The following is a 19,253-nucleotide window of genomic DNA, read 5'->3' on the forward strand; positions in this document are numbered from 1 at the left end:
TGTTGAGAAATTGCCATGCACTTTGGCAGAGGTAATAAATCATAGACTTTTTTTTCTAAATGGAAAGAAAATCGAAAAGAATTCTGACATGCACAGGGTCTCGTACGTCATTGCACACAACAACCTAAAGGTTCAGTCAGCAGTGAGGAAGGCAAATGCGATGTCAGTCTTCATTCCGTGAGGCCGATAATATAAGAGCAGGGATATGATGCTGACGTTTCATGAGTCACAGGTGAGGCATCAACTCAAAGATTGTGAACGGTTTGGGACTCATTATCGACGAAAAGATGAGGTGCCATTTCAGAGGGTCCATGAGCAGTTCACAAGCATGATTATAGTAATGAATAAGCTATGATATGAGCAACATTTGATGCCTCTAGGCCTCTACACGCAGGGATTTAGAATGATGAGCGTGGGAGCTCACAGCAACCTTTTTGCGAGTTTAATGGCCTAAACTGAGTAGAGATGAGAACGGTGTTTCTCCTGGTCTAGGGATCTAGCAAAACAGGGCCCAATATCAGGATAGAAGGCGTCCATATAAAAAGGTGATATGGAGGTCTCCATTCGCCAGAGGGTGTCTATTTGTGAAACCAATTGCTACAAGCGTTGTGCAGGCCAGGTCGTTGGGTAAATTTTTCGCAGATAGTGATTGGTTCTCGATTGGCATGAAAGTTTAAGGGGAGCAGGCCGGCAAGTGATTCTGAGTATGGAGCAAAAGGAATCAACCGTGATTTAATGACGTTGCAGATTCGATGGGCCGAATGGCTTAATTCTGCTTTTATGGATTTATGAAAATAACTCACCTTCACTAGAAGATTGATAACGCACGACATTGGGCATATCTTGGTCCAAGGGTCACTGGAACACACAAAATGCTGGAGGAACTCCTGTAGTTCGGCAATGTCTATCGAGAGGGATAAAGAGTCAACGTTCGAGTCGAGACCTTTCATCAGGACTGGAAGGGGGAAGAAGCCGGAAGAAGGTGGGGGGAGGGGAAGCTGGAAACTGATAGGTGAAGACAACTCTGGGGAGAAGGTGGATGTATTGGAGAGGGAGATGAAGTGAGATGCTGGGAGGTAACAGGTGGAGAAGGCAAAGGTTTAAAGAGGAAATAATCGGATAGCAGAGGGATATGGAGAAAGAGATGGAGGAGGAATCTAGAGAGGCGATAGGCAGGCGAAGAGGACAGAGAAAGGAACAGAGAATCCAGAAAGGGGAAGAGGAAAAATCACAGGGTTAAGGAAATCAATGTTTATCCCGTCAGGGTGAAGGCCACCCGGCTGGATTAGTTTCATCGTGGTATTGGAGGGGATGTATCGCGTTCGGAATGAGAATGGATAATAGTTTCAATATGGTCAACCAGTGGGAATTCTTGCATCCTCCCGTGGAGTGAAGCAGCTAGACAAAGCGAACCCCAATCTAAGCCTCGTCTCACCGATCCAGAGATGGCCGCAATGGGGTTACCTGATATAGTAGGTGACCTCGACAGATTGGCGAATGAAATGCTGGCTCGCGGAGAAGGAGTGTTTGCGGGTCTGAAGAGGGAACTGAATGCATAGGTGTAGAGCTTCTTCCGCGTGCCAGGGGGGGAATCGGTGTGTCGGGATAAATCGTTAAAGGGGTTCAGAGAGAGAAACAGAGAGAGGGCTCAGCAGAAAGCGGCATGTGGAAGGAGAAAGGGATGTCAGGGTGCGATTGGAGTCAGGAACCCGTCGACGACTGCTGAGGTTATGGAGATCGGCGTGCTGGATTCGGAGCTCCTGGTGTGTATATCTCATAGGAACTGCAACCCTTTTAGGGAGGCAGGAAGATGTGTTAAGGATAGAAGGCCGTGAAGTCGATTAAATGCAAGTGAGGGCAAAATTAATAGTAGAGGAAGGGTAAACTCATTCTCTGAAGAAAGGTCCCGAGGGATGTTTGAAACAGCAACACACTGCCCAGGTCCATAATAGGCAAATCGTGCACCAATTACACAGACCATAAGTCCTGTTGGTGAATGTTCCTCTCACTAGCAGACAATCAGAACAAAATGGGGGAAGGGGGGGTGTCTCTCCGGCCAGTGCTTGACGCAAGGAGTGTGCAAATTGAAAAGGAATCCGGGAACACCTTCTTCCACGGAGCAAGAGGTGTATGTCTATTAACCATCGGATTCAGTTCACCAACAAATATCGGAATGATCCAAAAATTTATGGTCTTATGGATAAGTTCACAGCAGCATATTTTTAACCTTTATTTCCAAAACACAGCAGCAGACGATCAGCTTGCATTAATTTAAATCAAAGGTGTCAGCATTTCCTTCGTGCTATGACCAAGCCCCAGTTGTTCACCTTAGATTCGTGACTGGGAGGTTTAAAAGAACCCTTGCTACTTCGCTATTCCCCACCATTCTGGCCCGGACATCTCACTGTGATGGGCAGAGCAACCAAACCATTCTAGAGTTATCATTTTGACATTACGGTCCGATACTGGCATTGAGTGATAATAATCTGAAACAAATATGCTGTAAAAGTATAGGCAGCAGATGATCATTTTCGGATTGCACGAGGATTTGTTTTTATATATTCTCTATGTGTAGAATGCATGTGCAAACAGTGTGATCACTGTGCGAATCATATTAATCCCTGTTCTTAGGGTTTTATACCTTGCAATCAAACACAGTGGACTACAATTTCATGATATTAGAGTCCTTGAAGATAATAATCATTTACTCTCTGCTACTTAATCGCCGCTAATCACTTGTGCAGTGAGTTCCGGAAACAGCACTGCGTGAAGCCCAAATCAAATACTCTTACAAATTAATGTTTTCAAGTTGCAAGTGTAACCCAGAGTTTCGGCCGGCGGCGTTACTGTAGGGAAGACAGTCGCTGGCCCGGCCTAACGTGTGAAATCTGAGGTGCAAAACCTCTTGTTTGTGTGGATTATGTGTGATCTTTTCCCCCGTTACAAATCAGTACCACGATATTACAAGCAGAACACTGTGAGACTAAACGACTTGGCTTTATAATTCTTAGTTTCACTGAAAAACTAGCAAAGAAAAACAAGAAGAAAGGGGTCCATTTGAATGAAACATTCTAATGTGCGCAAGGTTGAGCTCACGATTTGCCTTCTGTTTTTCCCCAATCGATTTCCCCGGGCTTGGTCGACTCCCGGCCCCACTGCAAGTCCACTTCATCCGACTCTCTACGACCTATCCTCTCTGGCGTCTTCTCTCTTCATTTCTCGCAGAACAATAGACCCAGCTCAACTCGGTCCCAGGCACACAACGAGAGAAAAATGCACTTCATTGGACGGCGCACATTCCATAACCAACATTATCTCTAGCCATAACCCAAAGATTGCTGCTAAAGAAAAACGATTACCTTAGCAGTGCCTCTACAGAAAGACCATTACATTGGCAGTGCTTCTACAGAAGGACTATTACATATGCAGTGAAACCTTTCCCAGAGAGTTACACAAGAATGAATAATTGCGTTTGCAATTTTAGTTGCAAATCTCCCCCACTGCTACAAACAGGTACTTCACTCCGATCTTCAGTTCCACCCTGAATTTTCTCTGTGTCAGTCCATAGATACACGTGTTGGTGCAGGTACTGAGAGAAGATAACATAAACCCACATACCTGCAGGATATAGGTCGGTTTGCTCAAATATCTATCGGTATAAAAATAGTTTTCGATTTGCCAGTTCATAGAAAATACGAGATAGGGGATCCAGAATATTATAAAATTGGCTGAAACAGCGAACAACAGAATCATTGATCTTCTCCGGTTTCCCACCTCCGGATCATCATGATTTTCACTGTTTTTCCGCAGTGTCCGGCGAACTCTATTTGTCGCTATGATCCGGCTGACGGTGAAAACATTAAAGAGAAGAATTAAACACATTGGTAATAAAAGTGTTTTGATACTGTAAGATACCTGGTAGGCCTTCCACAGGGGCGACGTGGAGTATTCAGTTGTGGAGACACAACGCCTTCGATCGACTGCGAAGTAAAACGGAATGGCCTGGACACAACACGCTGCAATCACTGTTGCCACCACCACAGTCGCTGTTCTCTCGGTGCAATATCGGGTCCGCAGCTTCTCACAGCAGATGGCGACGCAACGATCGGAGGTGAAAGCAACTGTCAACCAAACGGAGCTGTCCCATATTGCGAGACTCAGGACAGATAGTAGAGAACACGCCGGAGTGACCAGCAAGAAATTAGCAAACAAATATATGTAATTTATTTTCTCTAATATAACAAAAACGACGACCACCATCATATCGGCTCCCGCCATGGCCACCAGGTAGAGAGTGATGCATTTGGACAGACCGCATTTCCCGCGGGTCAGAATCACGATCGCCGTCAAATTAACTGAAATAAGATGTAAAAAAAAATGCATTACTACAAGTTACCGCAGAATGACTAGTGTAATTTTAATTGCGTGATGACTGTTCAAGATAACTGTGGATTAGCGCTGACCGAGATGGGATTTGACTGCCCCAGTCAAGCTAATTCTACTTCAGAATGCACAAATTTAGTTCTCGCCAGTTGAACATCCAAAGGTGACAGCAGAGAGCACCCAGGCGGTACCGTTAAGTAGTGAACAAAGGCGGGATACCAGTCCAGTCAGGCGATGTTATTAAGAGCTATCCTAGAATAGAATAATGTCTGGCCGACAACGGCACCATTAATGGACAGACTGGTTTTATTCTCAGAAGGTATGACGTAATTATTCTTTATTAAAATAGTTTGTTTAGTTGGCTCCCGTTTTAAATGGAATTATTTAGAAACTACATCGGAAAAACGATCTTGAAGTGTTTCATTAAAAACGTTGCGTTACTTGGAGATGGCAGTGGAAGCCCCCTAACTTCACAAGATGTGAAACGGCACTCAGGCTGACGGGCCACAGACGGACAGATCATCAAGTATAAGTTCAGATGTCACACTCTACTCGCTCCGTCGAGAAGAACGGAGATAGCAGCCAGGAGTCCTGACTATTTGGCTCCACAGGAAGAGTGCCGCGCCAAACTTGCGAATGGGTGCCGATTGACTGCTGAACAAGAGTTTTCCCGAGACAAACTTAATCAGTGAAACAACCGTGGGTAATGCACATTCTCATACGAGACTAATATGAATTAGCAAGTAATGCCTGAACATTAAGCCCCACATTTTCAATTAATAATCGTTTATATCAGTGTAAAGGGAAATGAGAAATGAACAGCTAATGACCGGGAAGGTTATTACAATAGGACGCACATTATAACCCTCCCTCCAGCAGACGGTTGCGCTGGAATGGACAAAGCAATGGAGTGGTGACCACAGCCGCTGGTTTGAAAGTAAACCTATTCTTGTTATCAATATTATTATTGTTGTTTGGAGAAAACGGTCAATTATTGACAGACAGACAGACAGACAGACAGACTACTTTAAAAATGATATTTCATTTATATGACTGTATTTAATCCGTTCTCTGGAAGGACCGAAAACAAAACAGTAATGCTTGCTGATTCAGCCGCATTTGACCACGCTTTACGCAATTTCTTTCCAATTATAAAACGATGTGAATCGATATTACCATTTATTTATTTTACTGAATAACACAACATAGAAAACGTACTACTTTGCACATTAAATGTAAACTAACGTGAATCGCATAGAGACGATATATTTTCAATTCCCTCAGTTTCTGATGACAGCAGAGGAAGAATCTATTTAACCTGGAAAGAGATAGAACTTTGAAAATCAGACAATACCAGCAGGTCATCGAGTCTCCACGTCCTTACGGTAAACTCTCATGCTTAGGTTACATTGATATATATATATATATATATATATATATATATATATATATATATATAAATATATCAAGCACCTCAATCATATCCCATCAAAAATTAAACTATTAAATCAAAAAAAATTACATTTAGAATCTAAAAAACTGTGAAGGTTTCGTTTCATCGTCCAATAACAGAAATATGCACTGGACAGCATCTGCAGCGTGGCCCTCAAGATACAATCTCCGAGCGTAATTCGCAGGCGTAACGTTACCTGGAACACCGAGTGCTGCAAGCAGCGGGTAGTAAATTCTGTCGATGTTGTAAATTGCGGAGTATCCCATTTTCCACCTGAAGCAGCGATCAGTTGTACAAATTGTTCCAACTGCCTGCATGCACTGACTCAAGTTCTTATACACCTGTCGGAACTACAATTAAATTTGTCAGTGCTCCCACTGGTCTCATTAGACACAATCCACTGAACAAACAAGCAGTGTCAACTATTTTTACTCGTTGTGTTATTGTCTGTCATATTTAGCACTTCAAGGAGAATTAGTCAGACAATCATTTGATGTTTTACCAATTATGTTCAGTGGAGAGGGTCAGTGCAATGTTTGAATCTTTGAACATTCTTATCATTATACATTTCAGTTTGAGAGGAAACACAATCTCTTTATGCTCCCGATCAATTATAACATTTCCAGAAACAGTTGGACCAACAAAATGTAGAACTTTCAAGGTAGATGAAATCTGCGCTGACCCCTACTTGGTAGGGCCAGCTTCCTCACTGTCCAGCCTTTTCGTTTTCTGAAGTGTTTCAATCGACAGCATCAGTCAGTGAATTTTCACAGCTAAATTTATTTTTGTTCATGAATGTTTCATGATTTCAACATGTCCGAAAAAACTGAGCATCTGCAGAAATGTTCCACCAAACAACCGACTGTAACGATGTATACCTCATATTCACCACCTACAAGCTAATTAAATCGCTTTCTTGTCTAAAGGAATGTCCCTCTGTTCTGTGCCATGTAGAAAAGGTAGTGAAGAAGTTGCGCTATCTGTTTGCCTTCATCATAGTGGCATTGGAGGTTCTGGAATATCGATTACAGCTGTACAGATTAATAATTTGTTTGCACTTGGATCACCGTGTGCAGTTTCGGACACCACACTGTTGGGCAAAATATAATTATGCCAGACAGAAGGGCTTGAGTTTGGAGGAAGGTTTCGATGGGGAGCCTGTTTTTCGCAGTGGTTAGTGGTCTGAGGGGCACTCTGATCGAATTTTAAAAAAACATGAGAGACATAGACGGCGCAGACAGTCAACTTCTTTCTCCTGTGCTCCAAATATGCAACATTAGAATCACAGATTTAAGGTGAGTGGGAGGGTAAATTTAAAATGCATGGGGTGATATTACTTTTTGACGTTGAGAGTGGTCAGTGTGTGGCTCACGCCGCCATAGGGAGTGGCAGAAGCATTTACGACAGCGGCATGTAAGATGTTTCAGATAGATACATGAATATGTAGGAAATGGAGGGACGTAGATCATATCGCAAAATAACGTCCCAAATCGAGAACTTAATATATCAGCTTACAAATATACAAAAACTTGGCCAAACGCCAGCATCCACGGCACGTTCTCTTCTCACTGCTGCTATCAGGATCGGGGTACTGGAGCCGTACGTCCCACAACACCAAGTTCCGGAACAATTATAATGTTTTAACCATCAGACTCCGGAACCACCACAAAAAACACTGATGTCATTCTATAACCAATGGACTCACTTTCAAGGACATTGCCACTCATGCTATGAGTGTTATTTATTTACTTATTGTTCGCCTGTTTGCTTTTTATTGATGCATTTGCTGTTTGTCGTCCTTTGCACTTTCGTTGTCTGTCAGTCTAAAGTGTAGTTTGTCATTGATTCTATGCATTTATCTATTCTACTCTGAGTAGCTGCAAGAAAATGAATCTCGGGGCTGGATATGCTGACGTGGCTTGACATAAAAAGACCTTTGAACTTGAACTTACCACAAGAGATTCCGTATATCGAAGTTCCTGTTATTAAATTATCAAAGATGCTGTAAATCATGAGGAACACATACAAGACTGAGAGATTCTGGCAGTTTTGGCAATTGGACTGTGCAATCAAGACAATCAAGGTTTGAATAACTCAGCAGAAAGTAGTTGATTAGACAATCAAGATTTTAATAGCTGAGACTCAGCAGAAAGAAGCTTATTGGGCAATCGAGGTCAAGTAAATAAGGCGTTTGAAAAGCTCAAATAAATACATAGAGGGGTAGCTCAAGCGGAGCGGCCAGTGAGTGAGTGGGCCAGAGAAGGAATGGAGCTTTGGGGCTTTGACTCGAGAGATTCTGGCAGTTTTGGCAGCTATATAGAGGGGTAGTTCAAGCTACTGGGAGATAGTCTCAGCTAGGCTGCCGGACGCAGGTCGTTGGGTGACAGAGGGGGAAAGCGAAAGTGAGTAGACAGGTAGTGCAGAGCACCCCTGTAGCAATTCCTCTGAATAATAAGTATACCGTCCTGAATACTGCTGGCGGAGACGACCGACTAGGGGTGAGCCACGGTGGCAGAGCATCCGGTTCTGAATCTGACCCTATGGTGCAGAAGGGCGGGACGGAGCAAAGGAGAGTTGTCGTCATTGGGGACTCTATAGTCAGGGAAGCTGACAGGAGATTTTGTGGACGTGAGGACACTCGCATGCTTTGTTTTTTCCCGGGTTCCAGGGTCCGGGATGTCTCTGACCGGGTGCACGACATCCTGGTACGAAAGGGAAAGCAAACAGAAGTTGGGATACATGCTGGTACCAACGACATAGGCAGGAAGAGGGATGGGGCCTTGAAGTGTGAGTTTCGGAAACGAAGAAGAAGGCTAAAGAACAGACCTCAAGGGTGGTGTTCTCAGGATTGCTTCAGTGCTACGTGATAGTGATGGTAAGAATTGGAGGAGATGACAGTTGAATGCGTGGCTGAGGAATTGGTGCAGGGTGCAGGGTTTTAGATTTTTGGATCATTGGGATCTCTTCTGGGGAAGGTTGGGCTGTACAGATTGGATATTTGTACCTGAACTCGAGGGGGAGCAATATCCTTGCAGTTATGTTGGCTAGCATGGTTCGAGAGGGTTTAAACTAATTTACAAGGGGGATGGGCCCCGGACCGATAGAGCAGTGGAAGATGTGCATGGAGTAAAGCCAAATCTAACATATAAAGAGGCTTTGTGGAAAGGGAAGCAGAATAAAGGGTGCAAAGGTAGTAAGGTATAAGGGCTAAAGTGCGTGTACTTCAATACAGGAAACATCAGGAGCAAAGGTGATGAAATGAGTGCTTGGATACATACATAGAATTATGATGTAGTGGCCATTACACAGACTTGGCGAACAAAAGGGCAGGAATGTATTCTCAATATTCCTGGATTATAATATTTTAAAAGGGATAGAGAAAAATGGGGAAGGGGAACAGGTGTGGCATTACTGGTCAGGTATTATTACAGCTACAGAAAGGGTGGGTAATGTAGCAGGATCCTCTTTTGAGTCAGTACGAATGGAATTCAGGAACAGGAAGTGAGAGGTTACTCTATTTGGAGTATTCTACAGGCCCCCTGGTGGAAACAGAGTTACCGAGGAGCAGATTGGGAGGCAGATTTTGGATTGGTGCAAAAATAACAGGGTTGTCATCATGAATGACTTTAATGTCTCTAATATTTATAGGCACCTGATTAGTTCCAGTAGTTTAGACGGGACCGAGTTTGTTAAGTGGGTCCAGGACGGATTCCTGTCACAGTATGTAGTCAGGCCGACTAGGGGGAATGCCATACTAGATCTAGTATTAGGTAACGAACCGGGTCAGGTCACAGATCTCTCAGTGGGTGAGCATCTGGGGGCAGTCACCAACGCTCCCTGTGCTTTAGCATGATCATGGAAAAGGAAAAAAAATCAGAGCGGACAGGAACATTTTAAATTGGGAAGAGGCCAGTTATGAGGCTATCAGGCTAGAACTTGCGGATGTGAATTGGGATGATGTTTTTGCAGGGAAATGTACTATGGACATGTGGTCGATGATGAGGGATTGTTCTGTACACCGTAACGGGTTAAAAAGGACCAGCCAATATGGACACACCTGAAGTCTGAGTGTTCCATTATAAACTGTGTTTATTAGTAACTGCGTGACGAAGTAATACAAAACAAGAAGGGGGAAAACAGGTTCGCGGAGTATAAGTGAGTAAATAAAGTTCCCAAGCTTCTCCCAGATCAGGTGATTTGATGATACAGTCTTACAGAGGTCTGGTCAGAGGTCAGTTCAGTTCTGGAATTTGAATTGAGTAGAGTTGGAGAGAGAGAGAGAGAGAGAGAGAGAGAGAGAGAGAGAGAGAGCGTGATGTTTTGCCTTCCTAGTGCCGATGTCGTCGAATCTTCCAAGTTGTCTTGAAACTTCAAGTCACCGACTGTGACCACAAAAAAGGAGAGCACCTCCTGTGCTGAAGTTATCCACCCAGGCGAGGGTTGGACGCACAGATAGTTCCCCACCGGCTTTGCCAAATGTGTGCAGAAACCCCACCTTGGTCGTGGGCACACTCTCAACCAGTGTCAGGGTCTTCCTTGCTGTCTGGCGTGTCTCGTGTATCTGATTGCAAAGCCAGCTGACCTTGAAGATATTCCACAAGAGCTGAACACCAGCTGTCCATCCTATAGTTCCGCCTTTCAGTTTCTAAAGCAACTCACAGACTTTCTCTCTCTGTTGCTGAAATAGCAGACACGCGATTCGCTCCCTCTCTCTCTTTTTAAAGGAACAGTCCATTTTGGATAATCCTTCAGATATCGTCACAGGATCTCTTTCAGGATGTTAGGGATAAACTTGTCCCGGTGAGGAAGATAAAGAATGGTAGGGTGAAGGAACCATGGCTGACAAGTGAAGTGGAAAATCTAGTCAGGTGGACGAAGGCAGCGTACATGCGGTTGAGGAACCAAAGATCAGATGAATCTATTGACGAAAATAGAGTAGCAAGAAAGGAGCTTAAGAAGGGGCTGTGGAGAGTAAGATGAGAAGACCTTGGCGAGTAGGGTAAAGGAAAACCCCAAGGCATTCTTCAAATGTGTAAAGAACAAAAGGATGACAAAAGTGAAGTTAGGAGCAATAACAGATAAAGGTAGGAAGATGTGCCTGGGGTTGTGGAAGTGAGCGAGGTCCTCAATGAATACTTCTCTTCGGTATTCACCAATGAGAGGGAATTTGATGACGGTGAGGACAATATGAGTGAGGTTGATGTTCTCAAGCATGTTGATATTAAGAGAGAGGAGGTACTGGAGTTTTTAATTTACATTAGGATAGATTCGTCCCCGGGGCCTGACGGAATATTCCCCAGGCTGCCCAATGAGGCAAGGGAAAAGATTACTGAGCCTTTGGCTAGGATCTTTACGTCCTCGTAGTCCACGGGAATTGTACCGGATGATTGGATGAAAGCGAATGTTGCCCCCTTGTTCAAAACAAAAGGTAGTAAGGACAGTTCGGGTTATTATAGACCCGTGAGCCTTACGTCTGTGGTTGGAAAAGATTCTTGGAGATAGGATCTACGGGCATTTAGAGAATCATGGTCTGATCAGGTACAGTCAGGATGTCTTTGCGAAGGGCTGATCGTGTCTAACAAGCCTGATAGAGTTCTTTGAGGAGGTGACCGGACACATAGATGAGGGTAGTGCAGTGGATGTCATCTACTGGATTTTAGTAAGGCATTTGACAAGGTACCACACAGTAGGCTTATTCAGAAAGGCCAGGTGGATTCAGAATTGGCTTGCCTGCAGAAGGCAGAGGGTCGTGGTGGAGGGAGTACATTCAGATTGAAGGGTTGTGACTAGTAGTTTCCCACAAGAATCTGGGACCTCTGCTTTTCATGGTTTTTATCAGCGACCTGGATATGGGGGTGAAAGGGTGGGTTGGCAAGTTTTCAGACGACACAAATGTCGGTGGTGTTGTGAATGAGTAGAGGATTGTCTAAGACTGCAGAGAAACATTGATAGGATGCAGAAGTAGGCTGAAAAGAGGCAGTTGGAGTTCAACACAGAGAAGTGTGAGGTGGTACAGCTTGGAAGGACAAACACCAAGGCAAAGTAGAAAGTAACTGGCAGGAGACATGTTAGTGTGGAGGAGCAGTGGGATCTGGGGTTATATGTACACGGATCCCTGAAAGTTGCTTCACAGGTAGATAGCGTAGTTAAGAAAGCTTATGGGGTGTTAGCTTTCATAAGTCGAGGGACAGAGTTTAGGAGTCGCGGGGTAATGATGCAGCTCTATAAAACTCTGTTTAGGCCAAACTTGGAGTACAGTGTCCAGTTCTGGTCGCCTCACTATGGGCAGGATGTGGAAGCATTGGAAAGGGTACAGAGCAGATTTACCAGAATGCGGCCAGTTTTAGAGAGTATGCATTATGATCAGAGATTAAGGGAGCTAGTGCTTTACTCTCTGGAGAGGGGGAGGATGAGACATGATAGAGGTATACAAGATATTAAGAGGAATAGATAGAGTGACAGCCAGCGCCTCTTCCCCAGGGCACCACTGCTCAATATATGAGGACATGGCTTTAAGGTAAGGGGTGGAAAGTTCAAGCGATATTAGAGGAAGATTAGAGGATTTTACTCAGAGAGTGGTTGGTGCATGGAATGCGCTGCCTGAGTCAGTGGTGGAGACAGATGCACTAGTGAAATTTAAGAGACTACTAGACAAGTATATGGAGGAATTTAAGGTGGAGGATTATGTGGGAGGCAGGGTTAAGGGTCGGCACAACATTGTGGGCCGAAGGGCCTGTACTGTGCTGTATTGGTCTATGTTCTATGTTCTTAAACTGCAGGGAGAATTCTATCATATTGTGGTAACTGGCTTCCAATGTTTCCTTTCATTACACAACACCCAATCCAGAATGCGTTTGCTCTCGTGTGCTCAACCACAAGTTGATCATAAAAGCCATCTTGCATGATTTCTGCAAATTCCCCCTCTTGGGATTTAGCCTCAAACGCATTTTTTCATCCTACCTGCATATTGAAATTCCCCTAGAATATTGCAGCCGCAACATTTCCCTTTTTACACAATCCATTAACGCAATAGTCAAATCCAGGAATGCAGAACCAGGATAGCATTGTTCATTATCGCGGACATTCATGGAAAGAGAGGGACAACACAGGAGCGCAGAAGCCTGCCCACCTGCCACAGACAGCAACACAGCGACAGGCCGCTCACACATTCCTTCTCCGGCAGCAATCAAAAGGAAATGGTTCGGTGATGAACTCTCGCCTCGATATCACAATCCTCCTCATTTTTCCGTATATTCTACCTGCTCTCCGTCACAGCTTCACTATAGATTACATCTACTTGTATACGAACGACCTCCTTTAGCCTTATTACCCGGGTTTACACCCTTCTGCCAAATTACTTCCAAACCCCACTCCCAACAATTTTACAAACCTGCTTAGAAGGATACTGATCCCTGGAGTTTAGTTGGTGTGAGGGTGGTAGATCTGTGCAATTTGTTGCCACGAGCGGCTGTGGAGGCCAAGTCATTGGGTGTATTTAAGGCAGAGATACATAGGTTCTTGATTAGCCAGGACATCAAATGGTATGGGGTGAAAGCAGGGGAGCGTGTGGAGTGACTGTATGAGGTGAAACAGCCCATGATTGAATGGCGGAGCAAACACAATGGGCTGAACAGCCTACTTCTGCTCCTATAGGTTATGTTGTTATGGTCCAGTTGGGTGCAACCCGTGTCTTTTTCACAGGTCTTACGTTCCCTGGAAGAGATCCCAAAGTTCGAGAAGTCTGAAATACTACCCCTTTCCCATCTCCTCAGCTACGCATCCATTTGCCAAATCATCCTACTCTCGCCCTCACTGCAACATGGCACAGGCAGGAATCCAGAGGTCACTACCTGGACGTCACGGGTAGCTTTCTGTTGTAAACTCTAACTTCTCTCTTCAGGACCTACTCCCTTTTCATATGCATGTCACTGCTACCAAACACAAAGTGCACTGCAGATGCTGTGGTCAAATCAAGACGTACAAACAAGCTGGATGAACTCAGCAGGTTGGGCAGCATCCGTTGAAACAAGCAGTCAACGTTTCGGGTCGAGACCCTTCGTCAGGACTAAAGAAGGAAGGGGCAGGGGCCCTGTAAAGAAGGTGGGGAGAGGGTGGAAACCGATCAGAGGAAAGATCAAGGGGTGGGGAAGGGGAAGCAGGGACAGGCAGGAGAGGTGAAGAAGGAATCTAAGGGGAAAGTACTATGGGTAGTAGAAGGCAGTCATGATAGGTGATAGGCAACTAGAAGAGGAAACAGCGTGAAGGTGGGATGATAGAAGGGAGAGGGAGGGAGTTACCAGAAGTTGGAGAATTCGATGTTCATACCCAAAATAAGAAGGTCAGAATATAAGAAGATGTTCTTTAAAAAACCTCGCGCTGTGTTACCAACAAGCGACCTCTAGGCAGGGCAGTCACGGTAAAGAACATCTGCGTTTGTTATTAGGCCGGTCTTGAAACGTTGACTATTTATTCCCTTCCAAAGCTGCTGTCTGACCTGCTGAATTCCTCCTACATCTTGTATGAGTTCCTCATGACTTACAGCATCTTTGATAATGTAATAATTTGAACCTCGATCTGCAGAAGCTCTTGTGCAAAGTTCAAGTTCAAAGTTCATTTATTTTTGTCCAGCCACGTCAACATATCCAGCATGTTCTCGCAGGTATTCACAGTAGAACAGTGATAGACAATAGAATCAATCGAAAAGCTACGCACCAAGACTGAGAGACAACTAAAGTGCAAAGGAAGACAAGCAGCAAATGCATCAATAAAAAACACACAGGCCAGCAATAAGTAAATAAATAACACACATAGCAAGAGTGGTAATGTCCTTGAACGTGAGTCCATTGATGACAGAATGGTATCAGTGTTGTGGTGAGTGAAGTTACCCACACTGAGTCCGAGTCTGATGGTTGAAGCGTGATAACTTGGTGCTGTGGGACATCCAACTCCAGTACCTCGATCCTGATGGCAGCAGTGAGAAGAGGGCATGGCATGGATGGTGGCGTTGGGCTTAGGTTTTCTATCTTTATGAGTTGATACGTTAAGTTCTCGAGTCGGGAAGTTATTTTGCAATGCGATCCATGTCCCTCCATTTCCTACATATTCCTGTCCGTATCTGAAACCTCTTACATGTCGCTATCGTAAATGCTTCTACCGCTTCCTAAGGCAGTGACACGCACTGACTACTCTCAACGTCAAGAAATAATCTCTCCCCGTACATCTTTACACTTACCCTCCATGTCACCGTATATCTGCGATTCTAATGTTGGACATTTGGAACACAGGAGAAAGATGCTGACTGTCTACGCCGTCTGTGTCTCTCCAGTTTTATAAAATTTGATCAGAGTTCCCCTCAGACCACTAACCACTGAGGAAATCAGGCTCCCCATCGAAACCTTCCTCCCCAATCAAGCCCTCCTGTCCTGCTTAATCACATTTTGCCCGACCGTGTGGTGTCCGAAACTGCACACGGTGATCCAAGTGCAAACAAATTATTAATCTGAAGAGCTGTAACACGATGTTCCAAAACTTCCGATGCCATTTTGATGAAGGCAGACACGCAACGCATCTCCTTCACGACATGGTCTGCATGGCACGGAACAGAGGTACGTCCATTTAGAATAGAAATGAGAAGTGATTTATTTAGCTTGCACATAGCGAATCTTGGTATACATTGACACAGTCGGTTGTTTGGTGGAACAATTCTGCAAACGCTCAGTTTTGTCGGACTTGTTGAAATCATGAGACTGTCAGGAACGCAATCAATTTTAGCTGTGAAAATTCACCGAGCTGATGCTGTCGTCTGAAGCACTGCAGACACAGAAAAGGCAAGACGGCGACGAAGCAGTCCCCACAAAAAAAAGGCTCAGCGCAGATTCCATCTAGCTTGAACGTGCTTCATTTTGTTTGTTCACCTGTTACTGGCAATGTTATAATTGATCGGGAGCTGACGGAGATTGGGTTTGTTCACAAAATGAAATGAATAATGTTAAAAAAATGTTCAACGATTCAACCATTCCACTGAAAAGAATTGGTAAAAACGTCAAATGAATGTTCTACTAATTCCTCTTGAAGTGCTAAATATAACAGACAACGAATCAGTGCATGCAGGCATTTGGGACAATCTGTACAGCTGATCGCTGCTTCAGGTGGAAAATGGGATATTCCACAATTTACAACATCGTCAGAATTTACTACCCGGTTCTTGCAGCACTCGGTGTTCCAGGTAATGTTATACCTTTGTATTCCGCTCGGGGATCCGATTTTGATGGCCAAGGTGCAGATGATGTCCAGCGCCTTTTTCTGTGATTGGACGATGAAAAGAAACCTTCCCCCTTTTTTAGATTCTAAATGTAATCCGCGTTGATTTAACGGTTTAATTTTCGATAGGATTATGACTGGTGTTTGGTATATTTATATTTATGAATGTAATATTAACTCAAGCAACCAAAGCATGAGAGTTTACTGTAAGGGCGAGGAAACTCGATAACCTTCAAGTGCTGATTGATTTCCAAAGACTCATCAGTTATTGCCATCTCTCTCCAGGTTAATTAGATTCTTATTCTGCTGTTGTCACAAACTGAGGGAATTAAAAATATATCGCCTTTGAGATCCATGCTGTTTACGTTTTAATGTTAAAGTAATGCGTAAGGTATGTTGTGTTATTCAGTGAAATTTAAAAAACGGGAATATCGATTCACAGTCTTATAATTGGAATGAAATTGCATAAAACGTGGCCAAATGCGGCTGACCAGCAAGCATTACTCGCGTTTTTTTTTCCGTCTTCCCAGACAGCGCAGAAAATGCAATCATACAAATGAAATATGCTTTTTTAGAATCCTCCCTCTGTCAATTATTGACCTCTTTCTCCCAACAAAAATAGGTTTGCCTTCAAACCAATGGCTGCGGTCACCACTCCAGTACTTTGTCCATTCCAGCGCGACCGTCTGCTGAAGTGAGGAGTGTAATGTGTGCCCGATTGTAATAACCATCCCGTTTTTAGCTGCTCCTTTCTCCTTTTTGTCACCGATCGAACAGATTATTTATTGAATATGTACTCAGCCATTACTTTCTAATTCATATCGATTTTCTATGCGACTGTGCATGACCAACGATTGTTTCACTGATTAAGCTTGTCTCGGGAAAGCTCTCAATCGGCAAGTGTGGCGGAGCACCCTTCGTGCGGCGCCGGACATTCAGGACAACTCGCTGCCATCTACGTTCTTTTGGACGGAGCGCGCTGAGTGTGACATCTCAACTTATCCGTGACCATCTGTCAGTCTCTCACCCGTTAGCTTGAGAGCCGTTTCACATCTTGTGAAATTAGAAGGCTTCCACTGCCGTCTCCAAATATCTCAAGATTTGTAATGAGAAACATTCAAGATCGTTTCATCGTTGAGGTTGCTAAATAATTGCATTTTAAATGGTAGCCAATTAAACAAACTCTTTTAAAGAAGTAGAATTACGTCATACCGTCTGAAAATAAAACCAGTCCGTCCGTTACCTGTGCCGTAGTCCACATGACACCATACTATTCGGGATAGCTCTTAATAACCTCGCCTTACTGGACAGGCATCCGGCCCTTTGTTCACTACTTAACGGTGCCGCCTGGGTGCGCTCTGCTGTCACTTCTGGATGTGAAACTGGCGAGATCTAATTTGGAAATTCTAAAATAGAATGAGCTTGATCGGGGCATCCACATCCCATCTCGTTAGCGCAAATTCACTGCTACCCTGATTCCAGTCCATGACCCGAATGGCCATTACGCACTGAAGGCAATTAAAATTACACTAATGATTCTGCGGTAACTAATAGTAATTGTTTTTTCGTTACAACTTATTTCAGTTAATTTAACGGCGATTGTGATTCTCACCCGCGGGAAGTGCGGGCTGTCCTAATGCATCACTCTCTACCTTGTGGCCATGGCGAGAGCCGATCTGACGGTGGTCATCGTTTCTATTATATTATAGAGGATAAATTATATATATTTGTTTGCTAATTTCTTGCTTGTAACTCCGGCGTGTTCTCTACTACCAGTCCTCAGTCTCGCAACCTGGGACTGTTCCGTTTGGTTAACGGTTGCTTTCACTTCTGATCGCTGCGTCGCCATCTGCTGTCCGAAGCTGCGGAACCGATATTGCACCGAGAGAACAGCGACTATGGTGGTGGCAACAGTGAGTGCAGCGAGTTGTGCCAAAGCGGTTCCAATTTACTTCTCAATAGATCGATGGCGTTGTGTCCCCGTATATGAATACTTCACATCACCCCTGCGGAAAGACTACCAGGTATTTGAAAGCATCACAACGCTGGTATTACCAATCTGTTTAATTCTGCTCTTTAATGTTTTAACCGTCAACCGGATCATAGCGACAAATGGAGTTCGCCGGACACTGCGGAAAAGCAGTGAAAATCGTGAAGATCCGGAGGTGGCAAACCGAAGAAAATCAATGATTCTGTTGTTCGCTGTTTCAGCCAATTTTATATTATTCTGGACCCCCTTTCTCATATTTTCTATGAACTGTCAAATCGAAAACTATTTCTATACAGATAGATACTTAAGCAAACAGACCTATATCCTGCAGGTATGTGGGTATATGTTGCCTCCTCTCATTACCTGTACCAACACCTGTATCTATGGACTGACACAGAGAAAATTTAGGGAGGAACTGAAGATTGGTGCGAAGTACCTGTTTGTAGCAATGGAGGAGGTTTGCAAACAAAATTTAAACGCAATTATTCATTTTTGTGTAACTCTCTGGTAAAGCTTTAACTGCTGATGTAATGGTCTTTCTGTAGAAGCACTGCGATTGTAATGTTTTTTGTGTAGCAGCAGTGTTTCGGTTATGTCTAGAGATAATGGGGGGCGATGGAATGTGCGCCGTTCAATGAAGAAAGTGTTTTCTCTCTTGTTGCGTGCTCGAGTCAGAGGTGATCTGGGTCTTTGCTTCGGCGGGAGATGAAAAGAGAATACGCCAGCGAGCAGCGTACGTAGACAGACAGACAGAGTGGACTTGGAGTGGGGCCGGGAGGCGACGAAACCCGGGGAAATCGATGAGGGACCAACGAGAGGGAAACGGTGATCTCCAACTTGTGCACATTGGACTGTTTCATTAACATCGATCCTTTTCTTTGTGTTTTTCCCTACTAACCATTCAGTGAAACTGAGAATTATAAAGCTGGATCGTTTAATTGCATGTGGTGTACTCTCTGTTATTTCGTGATACTGATTTGTAACGGTGAAGAGATCACGCAGCATCCACACAAACAAAAGGTTTTGCTCGTCAGATTTCACACACTTGGCGTTGCCGGAGACTGCCTTCCCCAGAGTAACGCCGTCGGTTACATTCGTAACTTAAAAACAATTATTTGAAATGGTATTTGATTTGAGCTTCAAGGGCTGTTGTTTCGGGATCTCACT

Source organism: Hypanus sabinus, chromosome 31 (genome assembly GCF_030144855.1).
Source record: "Hypanus sabinus isolate sHypSab1 chromosome 31, sHypSab1.hap1, whole genome shotgun sequence".
Classification (NCBI taxonomy): domain Eukaryota; kingdom Metazoa; phylum Chordata; class Chondrichthyes; order Myliobatiformes; family Dasyatidae; genus Hypanus; species Hypanus sabinus.